Source organism: Canis lupus, chromosome 30, assembly GCF_048164855.1.
Source record: "Canis lupus baileyi chromosome 30, mCanLup2.hap1, whole genome shotgun sequence".
NCBI classification, from domain to species: Eukaryota; Metazoa; Chordata; class Mammalia; order Carnivora; family Canidae; genus Canis; species Canis lupus.
In genome coordinates this window covers 9,226,205-9,249,609 of record NC_132867.1, presented here as the reverse complement: position 1 = coordinate 9,249,609, position 23,405 = coordinate 9,226,205, and the positions used below count along the sequence as shown (strand labels likewise).

The following is a 23,405-nucleotide window of genomic DNA, read 5'->3' as shown; positions in this document are numbered from 1 at the left end:
TATTTTTCACTAGAAAACAAATTATTTGCTTGGATGGAAACCTTTTATATAGCAGCGTAATTGCTAATATCTGTGGGGTGTCTTGGAAAATGAGATGCTCTGTCTCAAGGAGTTATAACTTATCCTTGTGCATAAAATCTGAATAAATAAATGGGAGCAGACCTTGGAATTTCTTGCAGAGAAGAGATATACAAAACACAGTTGAGAAATCAGGGCTAACCTTCAAATGATAAAGAATGAACATGATAAAATTTCTTAGCAGTGGGATTAGGCTGGTCTTTCTTGATATTATGCACATTTTAAAAAATGTATGTTTTTTGTGGAGAATTTGATTCTCTCTAATCTTCAAAAGGTAGATTATTTTTAATAACACATGTTTAAGAATTAAAATTCAATCATCTTTGGCCATCTGATTTATGTTTATTTATTTGGATTAATAACATTGTAATCTATACAATAGAAGGCAAATAATTTATTAATCCACTCAAATGTTTATGGAGTGTCTGCTATCAGTCAAACTCTGTTCTTGACACTGCAGATCGCGCAATGAACAAACCAACATGTATTTTATCTTGGAGGCATAGACTACTAGAGATAGAGAAAATATAAACAAATAAATATAGGGGGTGCCTGGGTGGCTCAGTCAGTTAATCATCTACCTTCAGCTCAGGTCATGATCACAGGGTCCTGCAATCCAGCCCCACATTGGGGTCCCTGCTCAGTGGGAGTCTGCTTCTCCTTCTCCCTCTGCCCTTCACCCCAGACCTTGCTCATGCTCTCTCTCTTCTCTCTGAAATAAACGAATATTTTTAAAATAAAAATAAATAAATATATATTAGTTTATGATATTGTTATGAAGAAATATGTTTGTCCAGAAAACTCTTTCTGAAAAGGTAATATTTGAATAAATAATTTAAAGAAGAGATGGAGCAAGCCAAACAAGTGTCAGAAAGAAAGATGCCTCTGGCTCCTGGGTTGCTCAGTGGTTCAGAGTCTGGCTCAATATAAAAGTTGTATTGTAATTTTACACTTATGAAGAAGATAATGGAGAATAGTTCTTACATAATTTAATATAACATTTAATCTTTATTATCAAATTCTTATCCTCCTTGATATTGTGCTTTAATTAACTGATGTTCATCAGTTTTGTTCATCAAATTTGAAGTTATTTGAGGAATTTAAGGTAACATGGAAAGTCAAGATTTTCCTTCTTCTGTTATTCTACTCCTCCCCAGTATTGGAACAATATTGAACATTGAAATGTGTCAAAGAACTGAAAATAAAGGGAGAGGAATATGACCAGGTCCAGAAACTAAGGTCATGTGTCATACCTGTGTCTGAAATATGAAGGGCTTTGACCAAAAATAGTTTAAGTAAAGCCAGATTGAAAAAATAAAGCTTAGTAAAAATCTGTCCTCTTGAGAAAATAGCACAATATCACAGGGCATGAGTAGATATCTTTGCCGTAGTTTGAAGGACAGAGGGGACTATTAGGGCTGGCTATGTGATAAAGAACATTTGTGCTAGATTGTCTTTGCCCTTAAAGATATGAATGTTGATAGCAATAATAGGAGGAAAGCTAGTGAGAAAATAGGAGCAAGGAGTCTTCTGGAGTCACAGATAGCATTTGCAACTTGGCTTCTGCAGTGGGAATCGAGTCCACAAAAACACATCAAAGTGTTCCCAGCATAAGGTATTTCTGAAACAGACAGATGTGCTAACACTACAATTCCCCTAGACCCAATCATTACAGAAATTAAACTAATATTAATGAGCCTTCTAGGAATATCTGACAGGTTTTCTAACCAAAATTAGGAAAAGAGTGAAGATGTCTAAGGAATGAGCTACACAATCCTTTTGTTTCTGAGAAATACTAGATTTAGACAAACTCCTATTGTTCAATGAGAAAAAGTGGAACATTTGGGGAAAAAATTACTTTATAGCTTTTTAAAAACTTAAATAAATATTAACCACTTACTTCATCTTAGAGCACCATGCCTCCCTCTTCTTGATTTTTTAAAAACTTACTATGCAGGACAGGAACCTTAGGCTATTTGGATTATTGTTATTTTCCTACCATCTGCCTCACAGGTGTTCAATGAATCTATAGAAAATAAATGATTAATGTCTCTGACTTTTCTTTGTAGCATTACCATTGGTAATTCCTTCTTTGTCCACCCAGCCCTAAACAGGGCTCATGCCTTAGGATTTCACCATCCACTGTCCCTCAGCAATCTTTTTTTTTTTTTTTTAATGATTTTATTTATTTATTTATTTATTTATTTATTTATTTATTTGTGAGAGATACAGAGAGAAAGAGAGGCAGAGACACAGGCAGAGGGAGAAGCAGGCTCCATGCAGGGAGCCCGATGTGGGACTCTATCCTGGGTCTCCAGAATCAGCCCCGGGCTGCAGGCGGTGCTAAACCGCTAAGCCACCAGGGCTGCCCCCCACAGCAATCTTAATAACACATCTGAGAATGATAAGTGACACCTGAATTCTCTGAATAACTCTGTTTGCAGCTGTCTGCTTGGTATTTCTGAATGTCAAAACCTTAACCTCAGCGTCTCTAAAATTGAACTTACCATCTTCTTATCAGAACTGATCATCCTCTGAGATCACCCATCTCAGCCAATGATGACTTTTTTTACCCATTTGCTCCAACCAGAAACCTTGTTTTTTTCATTCTTGATTCCTCTCTTTCCCTACTCCATGCCAATAAGTTCTAACTCAAAAAAGAACTGCTCCATCCATGGATTTTTTTCTATCCCCACTGTCATCAATCTAGTTCAAGTCACCCTTGTCTCCCACTTGAATTACACTTCCACTTCCTAACTGCTCACTGTTTAGCATCCTCTGACACATTCTCTCCCAAATGCAAATCTGCTCATAGTTACTTGCCTACTTAACCATCTTTTATGGTCTTGTTGCAAAGTTCATATCATGACTTTAGAAAAAAACCTTGGTGAACTTCCTCATATTTATCTCTCTGGTCACATTTCTCTCCATTTTACTTGTAGAAAATTTTGTTACAGAAATTGACCTTTGGTTTTCTTTTTACTTTCTTGAATATAGTGTTGTTCTCTCTCATCTCTAGATCAACTTCTGCACAAAAGTTTTTCTCTTCATCTGGGAATCATTTTTGCTCCTTTTTTCTCCATCCCTGTCCCTAGTCTCTCCCTGAGCTAAGATCCCCAGGCCTTTGTTTTGGCATTATTTGATTTGGGCATCCAGGCATTTGGGGGCAGTGACTCTTGGGACTGGATCTTCACCTTCCGAGAGAAAGATCCAAAGGATCTTGAGAATGGAGCACTTCAGCCTTCGGACTTAGAAAGAAATAAGGTGAAAGATATCCCAAAGAGGCCTTTTTCTCAGTGTTTATCTACAATTATTTCTCCTCTGTTTGCAGAGCTGAAGGAGAAAAGCCAGGTGAGTGGAGGAAACATGATGTCCATAGAAGAACTGAGAGGGGCCATCTACCTGATGGAAGAGGCCTGTCCTGGGATCTCGGACACCGTGGTGGCCCAGCTCATCCAGTGGCTACAGAGATATTCTCTAAGTGGTGGAGGAACTTCATCCCAGTGAAATTCCTTTGGCATTTCATTTTGTTGTTGTTGTTGTTTTTAAAAGTGGAGGAAGGGTAAATTTGTCATCTATTTAGTCTGGGATTTATTATATACATTGGCACTACTGGTTCTTTGGCCTTCCAGCTGGGAGTGGGACTTAAACCAAACCACTGGCTCTGCTTCTTGGGCCCTTGGACTCATGCTGATTTATACCATCAATTTCCCTAGTTCTCTGGTTTGCAGATGGCAGATCTTGGGATTTCTTGATAATAATCCTCTATAATCCCATGGGCCAATTCCTATAATAAAATCTGTCTCTCCCTCTCTGTGTGTGTCTCTGTCACTGTCTATCTCTCTGTATATATATAAATATCTATATATAAACCTTAAATTACTTATATAATGAAATTACATGTATATATTATTACTTAATTTCTCTCTGCAAAACAATATACATATCTCCTATATCTCCTATTGGTTTGTTTCTCTGGAGAACCGTGATTAATACATATATTACATTTCTTAAATTTTGATTAATCCAAATACAGCATTTATGTATTCTTCAGGGTTTTAAAGTATACACTGAGATAAAGTAGCCTACTGTATTGGCTTTTATACATATATGAGCTAATTACATTTTAAAATATTTCTTGCTATTCTTTCAGTCTAATTTAAGCATATTTATTACTATTCTTTAAGCTGGAAGGGTGAAATGTGAGAAATATGTGAGAAAAATAGCATATTATAGTATTCCTTTCTTAATTTAATTTTTAAGTCCTATATAAAACAGAAGTAAAATTTACTTTAAATATATTCTTCTTTCAATGCTACCATAGAAGTATATACTATTAATTTACTAGTCTAAAAAAATCTTAGGGGCACCTGGGTGGTTCAGTAGGTTAAGTGACAAATTCTTGATTTTAGCTCAGATGGTGATCTCAGGGTCATGGGATTGAGTCCTGCATTGGGCTCTGTGCTCAGCAGGGAGTCTGCTTAAGATTTTTTGCTCTCCCTTGCCTTCTGTCCCTTTCTCATCTCATGCTCTCTCTCTCAAATAAAATAAATACATTCTTAAAAACCATCCCACTTCCTCCTTCTCCAAGCTCCACCGTATAAAGTATATTCATTGAAAACTTGGCCACTCTAAAATTTTACTCTTCTTAGGCTATCAACTTTTTTTTTTAGGATTATATAATCATAAAATTTTCCTTAATTTTGACCCTCTTTGAGTTGTCTATCAGCAAATTTATTATTGCTCAATAAATGCCTGTTAACTCAGTAAACTATCAATAAAATATTACTAGCTGACAAGTATATTCTTAATCAAATAACAAAATAAATTTATACAGCATCATTGACCATATGTTCAGCATAGTTTTGCCCTGATATAGAATTAAATGAAGTGATACATTTAAAACAATACATATATCAAACATAATAAGCACTTAATAAATGTCATTTCAGAGTGATGGAAAGTATCTTGCCCATTGTTCCCAGCAACAGTGTATATGTGGGTTTCTCTTTTTTTTTCTGTTTTATGGAATAATCCACATTATATCCTGTCATGACAGTCCTTTCTTCACCATGTCTATAGAAGTTCAAAATTCCTCCAATGTTTTACCTGTGCTCTTTGAGGTCTTAGAAAGAGTTGCCACTCATCATTACTGACTTATAAAGGAATCATTATTAACCAGATTTTTTAGTTTTCAATGATTACTACTTTAAGTCATTTTGCTTGAAACACATCCAGAAACTTCCTGTTAGAATGTTGGTTTTAGAGGTTTTTAGGCACAACATTAACTCTTTCAGCTATTTGGGAAAGTATCTTTGTAGTGATTTCATTGGCACTCCAGACTGAGAGGATTGATGTATCTTCAAAAAAGCCTTGCACCTTCCAGGAAAAAATCACGAGAATAAATTGGCCATCACGAATGAAGATGTGAGGTTAATATACTTACACACTTAAAGTAACCCACTTTCTCAAAATCAGTGGAATTTCTCTGACTTTAGTCAGATTTGAAAGCCCATTGTTAGGATTTATTTTAACATTCACTGAATGTCAGTAGTGTACAAGACATGCAAGAGTGACATAATTCTCTAGTGATATCAGTAATTATGCAGGTTAAACTAGTTTTGTTACATTTATGCCAAAACCCAATTTTTAAGCGACTTCATTTTACTTATTTCAAACTCAAAGTCATAGAGGACATCATGCACATACAATAAAAAGCTTTAAAAAGTTCAGTTGTTTGCTAGCTATCTATGACAAGCTTCAAAAACTTGAAAAGGAAGACTGCTGACAAAGCAGAGAATACGGGGACACTTCTTTTCAAACAATAACCCACAAATGAAAGAAGAAACTAAAAATTCAACTAGAAATAAACCCCTGATTGTTCTCCTGTCAGCCTGTCACCTACATGAAACAGCTGTTAAAGCAAAGACAGATACAGCCGCTGTTGCTTCTAAAAGTACTAATGCTAAAGCTTCTCACAGAGACTTTTATTTTCATTAACTTAAAACTGTGGTGACATGTTTCATCAATTCAATGACACTGCCCATCTCAATTAGGCTCTTCACAAGGTTTGGTCCAGGTTAGCATTCATATCTTTTGAGTGGAATTCAGGCTACCCTCTCCCCCATTTTGTGTTTTGTCAATGAAAAACATTTTTATTTGTCTAATTTTTTAAAAAGATTTATTTATTTATTTATTCATGAGAGACACACGCAGAGAGAGAGAGAGGCAGAGTCACAGGCAGAGGGAGAAGCAGGTTCCATGCAAGGAGCCTGATGTGGGACTCGATCCTGGGTCTCCAGGATCATGCCCTCTGTGGAAGGCAGGCGCCCAATGGCTGAGCCAGCCAGGGATCCGCGAATAAAACATTTTTAAAAAATTTTCTCAAACAGGCTATTACTGCTGAGACAAAATCAAAATTCCTCCAAATGTGAAACCATACATAAAGGTGAGGAAAATGCCTTGCTTTCAATGTCTTTACAAACAGCCAATCTTGAAATTACTTTCCAGAGAAAGAGATAGAGCAAAGGGTAATATCATCCAAACAAACAAACAAACAAACAAGAAACCTGAAAATCCAGACATGAGGTATAAAGGAAGAAATCAGACCGCACCTCTTATCACTCTGTAAATTCCTATACCTTAATTTCTCTGTGTAGCTCGCTGGGCACAGACTGCCTTTTCACATCCCTTTTTTGGTTACTTTTAATTATTCCTATAAATTCTTCAGATGAAATGTTCCATCCTCTTTTAGGTTCCCTTAGGCAGAGTTAAATAGCCCCTTCTCTATTTGTTACTAACTTTATATATATTTTTCTTTATAAGCACTTAGTATTGTAATGTAAAGGCCACTTCGGTTTTGAACCTATGAGGGCATGAACTTGCTTTCTTCACTTGATAATTCTTCTACCTAGCTCTGAGCCTATTCAACTTAAGTTCAATAAATATTTGATGAATGAATAAGATAAGTAACATCATCTCAATGGAAATTAGCCAAAGAGGAAATTTTTATTTCTGTAGAGCCTAATGTAGAGAAGCTTTTTCTTTTCTTTTAAAATGTTTTTTTTTAAATTTTTATTTATTTATGATAGTCACAGAGAGAGAGAGAGAGACAGAGACAGAGACAGAGACACAGGCAGAGGGAGAAGCAGGCTCCATGCAGGGAGCCTGAGTAGGACTCGAACCTGGGTCTCCAGGATCAAGCCCTGGGCTGAAGGCGGTGCTAAACTGCTAGGCCATCAGGGCTGCCAGAGAAGTTTTTTCTACAGAAAGTAACAGATATGGAAAAAAGCTACTCCAGAACACATGCAAATCAAATTGGTATTCTATTTTAAAGAACTGGTACCTGTCTTTTTTTTCCATATGTAAAATGGAATTAATTGGCACATCACGTTTTTGCCATGGGTTTATAAAAATTGAATTATATTCAGAAGAGAGAAATTAGAAGACACTGAATTATATCATCATGATTATATCATAATCATAATAATATTTGATGTCACCTATGACCCTTAACATTGAAAATAGATGTCTCAGAAAAGGGGGAAAGACTAGAAAAGAAAAAGGACCAACGAGTAAAAAATACTGAGAGACACAATCAACTGAAGAGTTAACAATGGATATGCTAACAATTAGTAAAATCCAAAAATGGAATGAGATAGTCTAGAAAATAGTGGATTATTTGTCAACAAAGATTTTCAAACACCTGGTAGAGAAAATTGAAGCATTAAAGGCTAGCTTAATTTTAAAGACTGTTCATTCCTCTAAATTCTATAATGCTAATGTTCTAGTTAACAAAGTTAGGGTAAAACTTTAGGACTTCAATTTTACAGTGTATTTTAGCTCTTTGTTTTTTTTCTTTTCTATTTTAGTGCTTTAAGGAGACTTTATTAATGCTTCCTTTCATAAAATCAGTTCTGCTGTGGGAAATCCCGGGCTTATATACAGTTACCTGGCACTGGAAGTTAAAATACAATTGCTATAGGTTTTAACTTAGTGTTTTTAATAATGTGGGACTTATCACTTTTAGAGTTAGTGTATAATTCTACCTAATATCTCAAATGCTTTCTCTACAAATGGAAAACTATTGCATTTTCCAACCTTGAATTGTCTGCTCTTACAACTATTGCACTGGGGTCCTCACCATTCAACACAAGCGCAAAAAAAGAATAAGGTGCATCCAGATTTGAAGGTAGTATTAAAACCGTGTTGATTTTCAGATGACATGATTATCTATGTGAAAATCCAAACAAATGTATATTTTTTAAAAAGCTGTTAGAGGGACTCCTGGGTGGCTCAGTAGTTGAGCATCTGCCATTGGCTCAGGTCGTCCTGGAGTCCCGGGATGGAGTCCCACATCGGGCTCCCTGCATGGAGCCTGCTTCTCTGCCTCTCTCTTTGTTTCTCTCATGAGTAAATAAATAAAATCTTTTAAAAAATAAAATAAAATAAAAAATAAATAAATAAAAATAAAAAAATAGACAAATACGTGGTCAACGGCAATTTGAATAATGGCTTGCAGCTAAACATGAATATGTTCTCTGTAGGTTCTCATGGACCAACTCATCTCCAATATACAGATATGAAAATAAAGGTAAATCTTTAAAAACTTAGTAAAGTATTATTTTCATGAAAATATAGTATATTTTATTGTTTGACAAACTGTAGTAGCTAAGAAATTTCAAATCTTTGATTTCTTCATGCATTAAGTAAATTACATTACCACCACCACCTACAGCCACCAAATTGGCATGTCTGGTGGTATGTAATTAGTTCCATAATAATGAGTCATTTGTTTGTCAATTCATTCTTATACTACGTATAATGTTAGTTGCTTTGATAATTAAAATTTTCTTTAAATTATGGGTTAATTTGATATGCCTAACATATCACATTCTATTTCCCATTTAGTATAGTATACAGCAAGTCATCTTGAATGGGTGGTACTATGAAATATTAGGTATAAGAGCTCAGGAACCTATTTTTTATCTTCCTTACTTTCCTTTTTATCATATTAACTTCTGTATGGAAGGCTCCATTTGTGCAACAACAAATATATATTTTGACATGCTAAAATTATTTAATTTCATTGAGGATACGTTGAGGATAAGCAAAATCCATTCTGTATTCTAACTCACTTTGCTTTTCCAAGTTAAAAAACATTTTCTCACTAAGATTTTTATCCTCCATCCCCAGTAAAGCTGGGAAAATGTTTTGGTCCAAACAACTGTTATTATTTAGAAAGGCATGTAATCTATAATCTCAATCATTGTACCTATAAAATAGTATAATCAAAGTTTAACACATGGAGACTACTACAAAAAGGAAGCCATTAAATTATCAAAAAAGAGGAAAAAAGAATTAGTAAATGCTTAGAGAAAAAATTAAAAAAAAAAGAAATCAAAACAAAATGAGATGCAATTCCACATGACATAAAAAGAATTGTAAAGTATTCTTTTTATAGGGCAGGCCTCAAGACAGAAAAAGACAAACAAAAGTTAAAGCCAATAACAGATAATACTAAAAGAACCCCAGATATTGCTTATTTTAACCTGCACCATTAGAGAAACTTGAAATGGGAACTTAAAGAATAAAAGTTCCAAAAAGTGGGATGGAATAGGGGAAGGAATGGGATGGAGAAAGTACACACATGTAGATCCTGGTATGTCAAGCTTGTTAGGCACTGATATTTGAATCATTAAAGAAGCTGGTGGGCTTTATTATTATTATTTTTTTGTAATCATTAAGAATTAGCAAAACATCTGAAGAGTCTTTTGTATGTAAACCAGAAAAACGAAGTAGGTTAAGCTGAAAACTATATATTTATCTTATTTTATTCATCTTACCACAATTGAAATTGTGTTTGCACCAATTAAGGTTTTTGGGGGGGAGAGGTTGTTTTTATTTTTTCTTACTGGTTAGAGAAAGAATGGGCCATTGATTTTTAAATATTAAAAAACCAAAGTCATACCAAATAATGACTTTGGAAGATCCAAGAAAAATACTCCAAGAAAAATAATCAATCTTTGTATCAGCAAACTTTTTACTTTGTTCCATATAACATATTCATCAATACATTGGAAAATGCTCACTCTTCAATTGAACTATTAGACTGACAGCTAAGTGTAAAATGAGTGTATAGGTGGCTTGACTAAAACACAAATAGTTCAAGTGAGGATGGAAGACAAATACCCTATAGAGACTTGGCCCAATTCTATTTAACATTTTCATTCATGACTGATAACAACATGGAAAATGTACTCTTTACCAAAGTATAGGGTGAACATATTAAACCATTGTAAAACATTAGAAAAAAAAAACAGAAAACATCATAAAGTGTTTGGTGTACTATAAGCCAATAATTAACAAATACAAATTGGAAAATAGTTCATACTAATATGAGAGATTTCAATTCCTTGGCAGAACATAAGTTGAAAACAGGTTAACCCTATAATACTGTTTATAAAACCCAGAAAGTGCATTTACGGGAATGCAAACATATATTACACCTTTTTTTTTAAGAAAGAAAGTGCTGGGTATTTTCTGCGAAAGTCAGAAAACACCTAATAACATAAACTTAATTGGGAGGTTTGATAAGAGAAAAGTTCTGTGATTTAAGGATTAAAGGTGGGAAGTTTTTTCTCTTCAGTTTGGAAATTTTCAAGACCATGATTAGTTGAATTTGCATCTGCACTGAACTAGGTCTTGAAATTGCTTCCAGTTTGTGAACCAAGGATAATAATCTTGACCTTTATAATAAAGCATCTGGAGATGTTAAGCCTTTGTATTGATTGGTCAGTCTACTTGTCATGATAGATATAGGTAGGAAGAGTCCTAAAATGACTCCCAATTATCCACACCCTGTATAAACCATGCGCCCTAAGTCTGTTATTCATTCTAACCCCAAAATATGACAAAAAGTAAAGGGATTATGCAGATGTATGAAGGTCCTAAATCAATTGACTTTGTATTAACAAAAGGAGATATTAATCAAGGGAGTTATTTATGTTAATCAAAAGGGGAGTCCTTTAGAAAAGAGTCTAGAAGTTCAAGGCCGAAAACAAAAGAGATTTTTCTGCTGGCTTTCAAGAAGAAAGTAGTCATGAGTTCTGTACCTGCAAGGAAATGGATCTGCCAATAACCTGAAGGAACTTTTTCCTTATTCAAACCACTGGTGAAAATGGTTTCAGCTTTGTGAGATCCTGGGAAGAGGACCCAACTATGCCATGCCAGGACTCCTGATACAGGAACTGTGCAACAGTAAATATGTGTTTCTTTAACCCCTAAATTAGTGGTGATTTGTTACATAGCATAGAAAACTAATATAGTAGTTTTGGTCCAGTGACAGTGTTAAGATTTAAAACAATTAGCTTGGCATTTCACACACACAAAAAATTTAGTTCCACTTCATCAGATTTCCCTGGTCAAGGGAATTGGGATTACATTTCATTCTAGAAAACTCCACCAAATCAAATCAGAAATAATTCACCTAAAGGGGTCCTACAAATTTATGCATAGCCCTTTACAAAAGTCGTTTTGTGTGCAGAGCTATGATTCTGGCAATCTGTCTTCCGGTTCTTTCTTAACTCTGTTGAAGCATATTTCCCTCAGATCTCATGTTTCCTCTCTGATTGCCCATTTGGATTTGTACCTTGGATCTTTCCTTGTTTCTAGAAATATTTGTACTTGTGTTTTCCAGGGTTCTCTTAGCAACATGGCAAACTCGTTTATTGTTACTTCCATTCCCATATTTGTTCAGAAAATAAAGTTGGAATTCCATAGATAATCAACCAATGCACTTTACAGTTGAAATGTCCTGTGCTTCTCTCTCTCTCTTCCTTCCTTGTGCATCTCTCTCTACCTGCCACTTGCTTCTTGCCCTCTGATCACAAAATTCCCTGCCACGTAATGCAGTCAGCAGCTCATCATAAAAAAAGTGATTTGTCTACTTCTTTGTACTTTGGGGCAGACATCTTAATGAGGATAAACTACCACAAATTGGCACTTTTTGTAGGCTATTCATTTGGAGAATCTTAAATATTTATTACATATCTATTCAGTGGTGGCAACAGGAGTGTCAGAGAGGGTCTTTTAAAAAAATTTACATTTCCATGTGAGGTTAATATACTTTAGTGGAAATGGAAACAATTTTCATTTCACCATTTATTCACATAAATGGATAATTGGCTTCATTATACTCATTTATGGTAATAATATTTAAATACATATTGTGTTTGGAACTCTGAAAACTGAGTACTCTGGTTTGTCCTATAATTTGTCTTTATGGTTATGTACCCTCTTGGTAGACTTGTTATCATCTAAGAAGTAGAATTGAATAGAAATGAGAACACGGGTCCTGAGTTTCAGCCTCGTATCTATTTATCTAGTAAAAAAAAAAAAATTGTACCTTATTTCTCTGTGCCTTAGACAACTTGTCTGTATAACAGGGATAATGATCATATTATCTTTTACAGCTTTTGTTAAATAAGTTAAGTAGGGGATCCCTGGATGGCGCAGCAGTTTGGCGCCTGCCTTTGGCCCAGGGCGCGATCCTGGAGGCCCGGGCTCGAATCCCACGTCGGGCTCCCGGTGCATGGAGCCTGCTTCTCCCTCTGCCTGTGTCTCTGCCTCTCTCTCTCTCTCTCTCTCTGTGACTATCATAAATAAATAATGATAATAATAAATTAAGTAACATGTACAAAATATGCTGACATCAGTTTTTGAACATTGTGAGCCCTCTGTAAATAGGTATGATTATTTACTATTCCTGATTATTAACTCCTACTGTTTTATTTGATATTACTATGTTGTCCCCTGTCTTTATTTTAAAGATTTATTTATTTACTTATCCATAAACAACACAGAGAGAGAGGTAGAGACACAGGCAGAGGGAGAATCAGGCTCCTCACAGGGACCCTGATGTGAGACTCAATCCCAAAATCTGGGATCACGCCCTGAACTGAAGGCAGACGCTCAGCCACTGAGCCACCCAGGCATCCCCGTTGTCCCCTGTCTTGCTTTGGGTTATAATTATCGGTCACAAGCACAGTTACAAGAAAGTTCATATTTTTCTTTGGATCTTCTCAGAGAACTAATCATGTTTATTTTGTCATTTTCATATTCAGCCTGCTGTTTTTGCAATGCCTTCAATTCTAGCACATTCTCCTAGAGACAAACCTTAAAATACCCTGGCTACCAGACACAACCAAGTGATCTTACTACAGATCCCTCTAAAATCTCAGCACTTTATAGAGTTAGTTTTGTTAGACAAAGCAGCAAAAACCTCATATATCATGAGAGGATATGTTCATTTGCATTAAAGGAACAAAGCAAAGTCCCTATGAAATTCTGTATATATATCTTCTCAGATAAAAAAATATTTCATTAGAAAACTTAAACAAATTAAAGTTAAATGATTTAAGATGATTCAGGCTAACACAGGAAAATTGTAGACTCAGAGAATTGTTTTCTTTCTTTTTGTGTTCCTGTGCACATTTCCAAAACTCTTTGCTTTCTGAAGTCCTCAATGGCAGACACAAGTAGCCTTGATGAGTCATTAATTCTTATGGCTTGAAAAGCTGATTACATTCTAGTCTGCAGGTGACGTATTCAAACATGCGCCTTTGTCATATTGGTCATTTTAATCCTTACATGTATGTATATATTAGTCTGATTCTATAGAGAAATGGAACCAATAGGATGTATATGTCTATATCCAGGTGGGAGGAGATTTAGTTATTGTTAAAGAATTGACTCCTGCAATTACAAAGGCTGATAGGTCCTAAGATCTGCAGTCAGCAAGCTGGAGACCCAGGAGAGATGGCATAGTTCTAGTCCAAAGGTTTACAGGCTCAAGACTCAGAAAGACTTAATGTTTAACAGGCAATTAAAAAAAAAAGAAAAAAAAAAGATATTCCAGTTCAAGACAGTCAGGCAGGGAGAAATTTATTTCCCTTTTACTCATAGGGGTGTCAGCCTTTTTTTTTTTTTTTTTCCTATCCAAGCCTTCAACTGATTGAATGGAGCTTGCTCATATTAGGAAAGACAACCTACTTTATTTAGTCTACACATTCCAATGCTAATCTCACCTAGGAACATCCTCATAGACACTTGCAGAAGAGTGTTTGACCAAATGTTTGGACAACCTGTGGCCCAGTGAGGATGACACATAATATTAACCACTACAGTGCATATATGCAATTAAAATGATATCAAACATTTATAAGTTAGTAGATTTTGAGGAGAGCTGAGAGCAATCCCATAACTGGAATTAATGGTAAAACTCCTTTCAGCTTTATTTTTCCTTTTCTTCATCTTCCATTCTTCAACATAATGTGTTAAGACACTACTAAGGATGCATAGGTAGATAGCACACAGTACAACACTATAAATTCTAATGAATACAATAAGTATTATGAAAGGTTTTATGAAAGCCATAATTAAGTAACTCTGAAATTTCAGAAGAGGAAAAATTTAACCGTCTAGATATACTGGCATGTTTCCCTTGAATAGATGTCAAATATGTTGCAATTCAAAAGATGGTTTTATGTTTGTAAATCAGCTTGGATGCATGTAAAAGGTCATTAAAGACATAAGAAAACAGGTAAAAGACATTATGTAGTCTATTTAGGGAAAACCAAATTGCTCTCTATGACTGTGGTAAAGAGCTTTTTATTTTATGCATTGGCATTTGAACTTTATCCTATATGCAAGTGGAGTGTTGAAGAAATTTAAAGTAGAGAAATATCATAATTATGCATTTTAGAAACATCCCTCTGGCTGTGGGTTGGAGGAGTGGAGAAAAAATTGGAAAGCATGTTAATATTAAAGGCATGTTAAACATGAAATTTTTTTTAAAGGACATGATGCTAGTCAGAGTAAGAAAGTTAAAGCAAGGTTGGTAATAAAGACAAGACAACTGTAATGAACTCAAATATAAATGTTCAAGAAAATGAATGAATCTCTGTCATCTATATTTCTGACTTGAGCCATCAAATTGATTGTGGAGTCTTCTACCAAAGTGAAAAATAACAAAGGAGGAAAAGATTTTTAGAAGTTATAGAACTACTACTTTGATGGATACTTGAATTAAATAACTCGTAAGTCAGAAGAGTGAAGATATCCTGTAGGAGATTACCATAACATTTCTAATTATGACTCTGGATAAGGTTGCAGAAGGACAGTATGAAATAACATGGGAGAAAGCCAGAGAGCAGAGACTCAGGGAACACCAACTTTTATGGGATGGTTTGCCAATAACAGCCCACCTAGAGTACTAAGAATGATAGTTAAAATCAGTAAAACATTCATAAAAATAACATTTAGAAAAGTGATACAGACTAAAAGAAGGAAAGTGTCTCAAGGTGAAGGTGGTAGACATCTTGGAAGTTTCAGGAAAGAAGTCAACTAACATCATACTTTGAAGGTGTTTTTAGATGCCTATTTGTCAACCTAGTAAAATGGTTGCATAAAAATGTTAAAGACGATGCCAACAGGGGCACCTGGGGGGCACAGTAGATTGGGTGTCCAACTCTTGGTTTCAGCTCAGGTCATATCAGGGTCCTGGGATCAAGCCCTGAGGCAAGCCCAATGTGGGGCTCTGCACTCTGCAGAATCTGCTTGAGATTCTCCTCCTCCCCCTGTCCCTCCTACTCTTTCCCTCTCTCTCTCTTTAGCATAAATAAATAAATCCTAAACAAAATGATGCCAACAAGTAAAGAATCATGAATGGAAAATAAGGAAGAGTAGAAGAATAAGGAAGGTAGAATCTGTTGGGAAATAATGAGTTAAAGAGTTATATAAAATTAAGAGCCTGTTCATTAAAGATGGAAGGAACATCGGAATCTATTTTCAGTCTCTTTTTCCTCTGCTGTCTTCTCAATGGGCTTCATGAATCCCTCCTCTGGTTAATTCTGTCACTATACTACTCTCCAGTTGATTTTTCTCACTTCCTGGCACATTTAAATTATTTTGCTCAGTATCATGAACAAATCATGGGCATGGATTCACATTGTCAGTAGTATTGATATTGAGTTAATTTAAACAATTTTTTTGTGTGTAAATTGAAACAAACGAACAAACAAAACCCAAATACCCAAACAGACAAAGTTTAAGGTTCCTGGCTATTTGTGATCATTGGTATTGTGTCACCCTACATCATTCCAAACTGATGTAGCAGATGTATCTTGAGTCTCTAGAGAGTCAGAAAAGGAAAATTAAACCAGTGCTAGTTTTTATTTTTATTACTTGAGACATATTGGAAATGGGTCTGTTTTCCTTGCTTCTAAACAGCCATGGCCACCTACACTTTGTTAACTACATTTTGGAATGGTTTCATTGATTTTATCTTTATACACTTATTCCCCTATGCTTCCTTCTTTGACTGCTAGTGTGTTTAAACTCATTTTCTAAAAGAATGTTTAGTTTGTAAAGCATAGCTTGCAAAACAAACAAAGTGAACTAACTAGAGTTCTAAAATGAAGAGAGGGAAGCATTTTCAGTCCAGTAGCAACTTTTGCCTTTATATAGCCTTTCTTCCCTTCCTGTAATAGGCACGGTTAAATGAAGTTTCTGGCTTTTTCTTTCATTATATTTTTCCCTATTACAAAAGTAATTTGTATATAGGTATTAAAAATACAGTGGCTTCTTTGGCATATGTGTATTGGTTAGATCCTCTCATTTCAAATTAGGCTATAGCTGGAGAGACATAATTTTCCAGCTTTATACCCTCCACCATTCTAGGATCCAGGAGTGAGAATATTTGAAATTCAGGGAATGAAAATTGCCTCTTCATAAGGGATCTAGGCATGGGGTGTGAAAGAGCAAGTTTGGGTTATTGTCATACTCATTTGTTCTGATATACTTATCTGAATTACATCATTTTGCCATTCTGATTGCTTTAGTTTAGAACTTTGGTTGCTATGATACTGTTGCATAAAGCAATGCATCTTTTAACCTATATTTAGTGCCCAGAATTTTCATTAAAAAAAAAAATCCAGCTACTTATGTGCACAGCAGATCAATGTATAGTGTATGAAAGAATAAAGAGTAATTTAGAAGAAGAGATATATACTATTATTCTGTAAGGAACAAAAAATATTTCTGACAAATTTATTTCTCCAGGAGACTTTGGAGACTCATCAACTTACATCTGTTGCTAAATACAGCAGACAAGCTTTCTCCACCAGCATATTCAGGAGACAATGGAGAAAAGGATGTTCTTACATCTGTGGGTCTGTATGTAGTTTTGTTTGTTTGTTTGTTTGTTTTTTAGTGTAGTTAAGACATCTGACTCAAAGAGTGAATCCTAAGAGGAGCTATTGTCAAGGCATTAAAGCTTAACCCTGCATATTTCATCAAAAGAAAATAGAAGTAGATATCACTTAAATATATTAATATAATATATTTAAAGTGAAAACCACTGGTAAACCATTACAAAATAAATAATAGACTCTCACAGTGTGTTTAAAATTTTAGTAGTAAAATCATTGTGAATATACTTATGAATCAATTTTTAACTAAAAATATGTTCGATTCTGTCATCTTGTTAAGAGGAATAGCTACAAAAAAGTCTGAAAGGTACTAACTAGCCACACGGTCTTTAATTTTCATAGAAAAGGTACCATTTTAATGTCATAGAGTCAATTAAAAATTGTAATTATAGCATAGTTAAAACAATAACCAATGCAAAAAATAAATCTTGATAAAGAATTAGAATGACCAAAATTATGCATGAACCACATTTAGGTTTGAATTTGGCTTGCTAGCAAAGACACTTAAATGAAAGAGAAACAATCTTTAAGCTTCATTCTAGCCAACACACTAAGTTTATAATAAATATGGACCAAAGCTAGGGTAAATAAAATAGAGAACATATATTGCTGACAGAATTCTTAATATTAATTTTAGTATAAAATAATTTAAAAGCACTCATATTCATTTTATTTTGAAAGAGCAGTTATAAGCTGTGGTGAAAAATATATTTTAATATACTATAGTGCTCTTACTTAGAAAAATCATGTGGCAATCTTTAATGGAAAGGACACAATGTTTATATCGAAATATATGTTTCAGCATCAAGAATTACTTAAATAAAAGTTACTATATGAAAATATGAGCTGCACTTATAAAGAAAAACCAGCCACTTAATTGTGAAATAGCTAACAGGGTATTTTGAACATAATGTATTATATTTGAAAGAATAACTTACCCACATGATTTATGTAGGTGCTGCAGAATTTATGATTATGTTATTATTTATCAGAGAAATATGATGGGTTTCCTTTATCTGAATCCAATGACATGAAAGTTTTTCTCATCTTTCTTACAAATATGATTAATGAGTAATTTACAACCCAGAGCAATAGCATGCATATATTGTTTGCTTTTGTAAAAAGTAAATATAAAGGCCTCTAAATATACTTTCTAGAGATTTTATTCTCCTTTTTGTATATCTAGTCTTCTAGAAAAATAGGAAGAAAAATTAAAGCTTAAAATCTAACATAAATCCATATCATAAAATAAATCTTAGAATTGCTTTGTTTTTCAAAAAAATTAAAAATATATTATCCATGTTTACAAATTATTTAGAGAGTGAATCTATCCTATCTAAAAAAAGTTTTTATTCAATTAGACTTTCCTTGTCAAATTAATATTAATGTGGTTTTCATTCTTAATTCTCATTTATACTCTAGCCTCATCCCCCATGGGAAGTAGCTAAGCACTTTAGTATCTAGTCATACTATATAATTATAGAATGTAAAATTGGAAATCCACATGATATTCCTTCTAGCAGTTAAAAAATAAAATTTTTTATTGGCTTCATTCTGTACATGGAAAGGAACTAAATTGTTTTCCCAACTTGAACAAACATTTAAATAATCTAAATGACATCCATTTTGAAGACTATTCATATATGCAGCATTTTTGTATACTGTATTGAATTTTTTATCTCAGTTTTTTATTTGTATTCAGGTATTAATAGTCTTAATTAGATATTCTCACAAATTTGTCTGCCCCAGGATTTTACTTTGCTACTAAAACTGATTACCAGTTTATGTGTTAGGTAAAAATGTTTCTCACCTTTCTTGTAATCTGTAAAGTACAATATAGAGATTTGGGTTCATGGTCTTGATTTTGAGGAAGGAGCAGAGGATGGACTGAATTTTAAAAGATATTTCTAGAATGAGGTAGATATGTTGGCTGCAGTGCTTTAAGATAACCCAAGATACTGAATACATAGTGATCTCTTAAGGGACGTGTTACTGACCTAATCTAGAGATGAATCGTAATTACAAAATGTCACATTTTCCTAAGAAAGAGAGTTTGGGAGATAAAGGGGGAAGAAACATAGTATTCTAATTCTTCTCGATTGTGTTTTGCTTCTTTATTATTAGACTTGAACAATTTTCCCAGTCTGTAATTTTAATGTCTAATGAATATGTTATAAATAACTATTCCTTCACTTCTCCAGATGTTTAATTATCAAACAGCATAGGAATCTTTTGTACTAGTATTTTCCTTTTATATTTTATAATGATATTAGCCTGCCAGGACAATTATTTTAATTCTTGTCCCCAAAATATATGTAACTCATTTTAACATAAAATTAGTTCTTCCTCACAATTGCCTGCTGCCCCAGCACAATGTCTTCAGCAATTTAGCACCAGTGAAATCTACCAGAATTTAAATTATGATTCATGCTACTTACATTCTAAGTAGGGTTTTGTCTGTCTGCCTGCCAAAGTATGCTCTTACTATTGAGCTCAGGTGGATATCCTTGTCCTAAGGCACTTCAATGCATTTATTATTATAACACAGTCTATATAGTAGTCCAGATAACTGAAATAGTCCCCATGTATCCTTTCCACAGAATGTTGACATGTTTTCACTGCTCTCCATGGCCATTTTTTCCCTGCAGGGGTTTATATGGAGTTCTCAAAATAGAAAAGAAAAGACTGCAGAATTTAGTTTAACAATTTAACATAAGAAAAACTTTTTATGACAAATAAATATATTTTTTAAGTAACTGATTTTTTAAAAATCCAAATTTAATTGTTAAGTTAAAAAAGCTTCTACTAGTTGTCAGGAACTGGGATAGTCACTGGAACTTTCAATAGAATCACTTGAACGTGAAGTCTCTAACCCTCAAATCTAAATTTGTAGAACTGGGATGATGAAAAATACAAGGGATATAAAAATAATAAAAATACATGGCTGCATAGTATATATTATAGAAAGAGTAGTTATTAATATAGGCTTTTTAAGATAATACTTAAGAGTGCAGATTTTACAGCCAGATTGCTTGGATTTACTTATATTCACTGGGTACAAGAACTTGGACAAGAAGACGCTGTATAAAATGAAAATATAGTATTATCTGTCTCATAGGATCGTAATGAGGTTTGAAAGAGTTATTATATATAGAATATGCAGCATACTATATGGTTCATATGCAGAAAGTAATCACTAAATGCAGCTAGTAAAAATGTCTCCAACATTTTGTTGTTTTAGAAGTACAAAAAGTGTGTGTAAAAAATTCAGGAGCACACCTGGACAGTCTTGATCTTTATTAAGTTAATTCTTGTGGTTGTATTAAATATTAGCACTATGAAATACAAAATATAAAGATGAACAAAGAATAAGTTTCCATAAATGCAAAAAAATAGAAAAACATTTTAAAGAAGTTGTGAAAATCTGCAGCCATAATATGGAATTTCTACCTTTATGCCTTACCATATGTTCTGCTCCTGTAGGATTTGATATTTTTTGTTTGTAAATATCTTATTTTGTTTATAATCGGAGTCATTAGAAGCAGAAAGACTACCAATCAATTTTAGGGACATGGTATTTGAGAAATATTTGTATAGGTAGGGCCTCTCTAAAGTTTTTATACCTTAAAGACATCTTATTTGAATGGCAAATTTAACTATTATGCATTTCTATGTTAATAAATTGCAGTTAATTAGTTTTAGGAAACTGATGCAATGTCTGGAGTTTCTAGGCTCCAGGTCTCTTTATTTCACTGTTTCCTAAAGTGTCCCATTGCTACAATTAAGTTACTGCCAACTAAGGAAAATGAAGTAATTCAGTTAAATATGTCTTTTAAAAAATTATAATATTTCTACTGACTCTTCATTACTTTCCTATTCTAGCCTGATGTAATTGATATCATGGATACCTCGTAATGTCTTACCTCACCTCTGGCCCTCAAGCCTGTAGCTGAGACGCCTGTTACAACTTATATCATAACCGAGTCTTACTTTGCCTTGCAAATCAAAGGGCTTACTAAGAGGAATTCACAGTCAGTCAGAACTTCGTCACTATAGCCAGTATCAGTTGAGGAAATAGTGTTAAAAAGAAGAAAGGTTCTTTGATTAAAATATTATCTGTGCTAGATTGACTTATTTCTATTGGGGTTCTCATATTTGCTCCTAGCCTTATGTGAGTGATGATATCAGGAAAGGGAATCAGTAATGTTACACCATTCAATTTCTGATGCAAACAGGAATTCTCTTCCCATAGAAGGTTGAACTAGAGAGAATATGACAAGTGTGTGTATAATTCCTTAACAAATACTGCGATGCTGTTGTATTATTGTAGGCACACATTTACTAGAAGTGGTTTTGGGATAAGCTGATTGACTAGTTCACTATTCTGGTTTAGTCAGAGTTACCACATAGATAACACTGATTTACAAAGAAATAAATATCAGGGGTACCTGGGTGGCACAACTGATGACCATCTAACTCTTGGTTTCAGCTCAGATCATGTTCTCAGCGTCCAGAGATCCAGCCCTGTCTCCCGTTCCTTGTTCCTCGCTCAGCATGGAGTCTGCTTAGGATTCTCTCTTCCTCTGCCACTTCCCTTCCTTCCTCCCTCTCTCAATAAATAAATAAATAAATGAATCTTTAAAAAATAAAAATTACTGCACAGAAAGATGTTGAATAATCATACTATATATATGTAAATATGTATGTGTATAAGTAAAAGGAAAACAAGCAAATTGCTATGCAGAGAAGGATATATATGTATATATAGATGACTTAAAAACACTTGTCATACATTTTGAATAAAAAAAATAGTATTAAAAAACTATGAGTTGCAATATTGATATTTTCTTTCTCACAGCGTCTATCACAAATAATATCTGAGTATCAGTGAACTTCCGTTCACTGAAAATTTGCTGAATTGAACAGATATTGGACATTAAATTTCTGTTTAACATGTTCCATTGTTTTAGAATACCCCTCTCTCTTCCCCAAATTAAAATACTCCATAATACCTGGCCTACCCCAGTGTCTATTGTATATGTGTATGTATGTGTATATAATCCAACTATGCATGAAGTGAAAGTGCTTTGAAAATCTATATACATGTATTATTTCCTTGATCTTTCTTTTCAAACTTCTGTAGTGGCCCCAAGTTGTCTTTGACAGTAAACCTGGGATTGGCTTGTGTAAAACTGTGAAATCTACCATAACAGTATTGACCTGTAGCTAATCTCTTCATAAAGTCAAAGTATGGGTTTATTGTTAAGAATATAAAATAAGGAATTTAATAATCAGACTATTTCTACTTCTTGAGAAAAAAAATCAAAATTTACTTGAGTATGATTAAATTGATTGAATGCTTAAAATTATTTTGAATTACTTCGATATCAGCAAAATAGGTATGGAACAAGTCAGCTTGAAAATACTCTAAGCTACAGTGCAAAAGAGAACTAAGATACCATCTTTCACAAACCACAGAATCTGCTTATTGGTTGCAAGAATTTGTGTGTGTGTGTGTGTGTGTGTGTGTGTGTAGTTCTATTGATTGTATGTCCTTTAATTTTGATCCTGAAGTCAAATACCATGTATTACCACTGTTTTTTCTATGTGACTTAAAATATGATGGCATAAAAAGTGATTCTGGGAGTAACATAGCTCTGTAGTATCCTTTGCATTATGTACTTAAATTGTATTTTAATACATAATACATGATTAGATACAGTAGATTTTCTTTTCTTTTTTTGATACAGTAGATTTACATGAAGGTAATAATTCAGTACTCTCTGAATTGATTCTTTCTGTTGAGCTCATGATAATATAACTCTTATTCTAGTCTACAGGGAAGGAAAATTTTTTCTCTTTCTAGCTTTGATTACTTCTCAAGAAACAATTCTAATATATATATATATATTTTAATATGAAAGGTTCCATCAGTAGCCACAATGCAAATGACTAACATGATGAAAAAGGCATAAAGTCCAACAACAACCAGGACACACTGCTAAAACCTAAGCCGTAGTTTGTTTTCTGCATGTATATTTTATCACAAGTAGTCAT

At 33.9% G+C, this 23,405-nt stretch overlaps 2 long non-coding RNA genes across 2 annotated transcripts in view; one reads left to right on the top strand and one right to left on the bottom strand.

Moving 5' to 3' along the window:
- The window catches only part of LOC140621452 (uncharacterized), an 85,294-nt gene extending 81,448 nt beyond the window's left edge, over positions 1-3,846 (top strand). Inside the window, exon 3 of the long non-coding RNA XR_012021154.1 lies at positions 3,410-3,846. This is a non-coding gene — a long non-coding RNA (uncharacterized lncRNA). The remainder of the gene's footprint in view (positions 1-3,409) is intronic.
- Positions 1-23,405, bottom strand: part of LOC140621451 (uncharacterized) — a 113,948-nt gene that overhangs the window by 63,987 nt on the left and 26,556 nt on the right. The window lies entirely within an intron of this gene.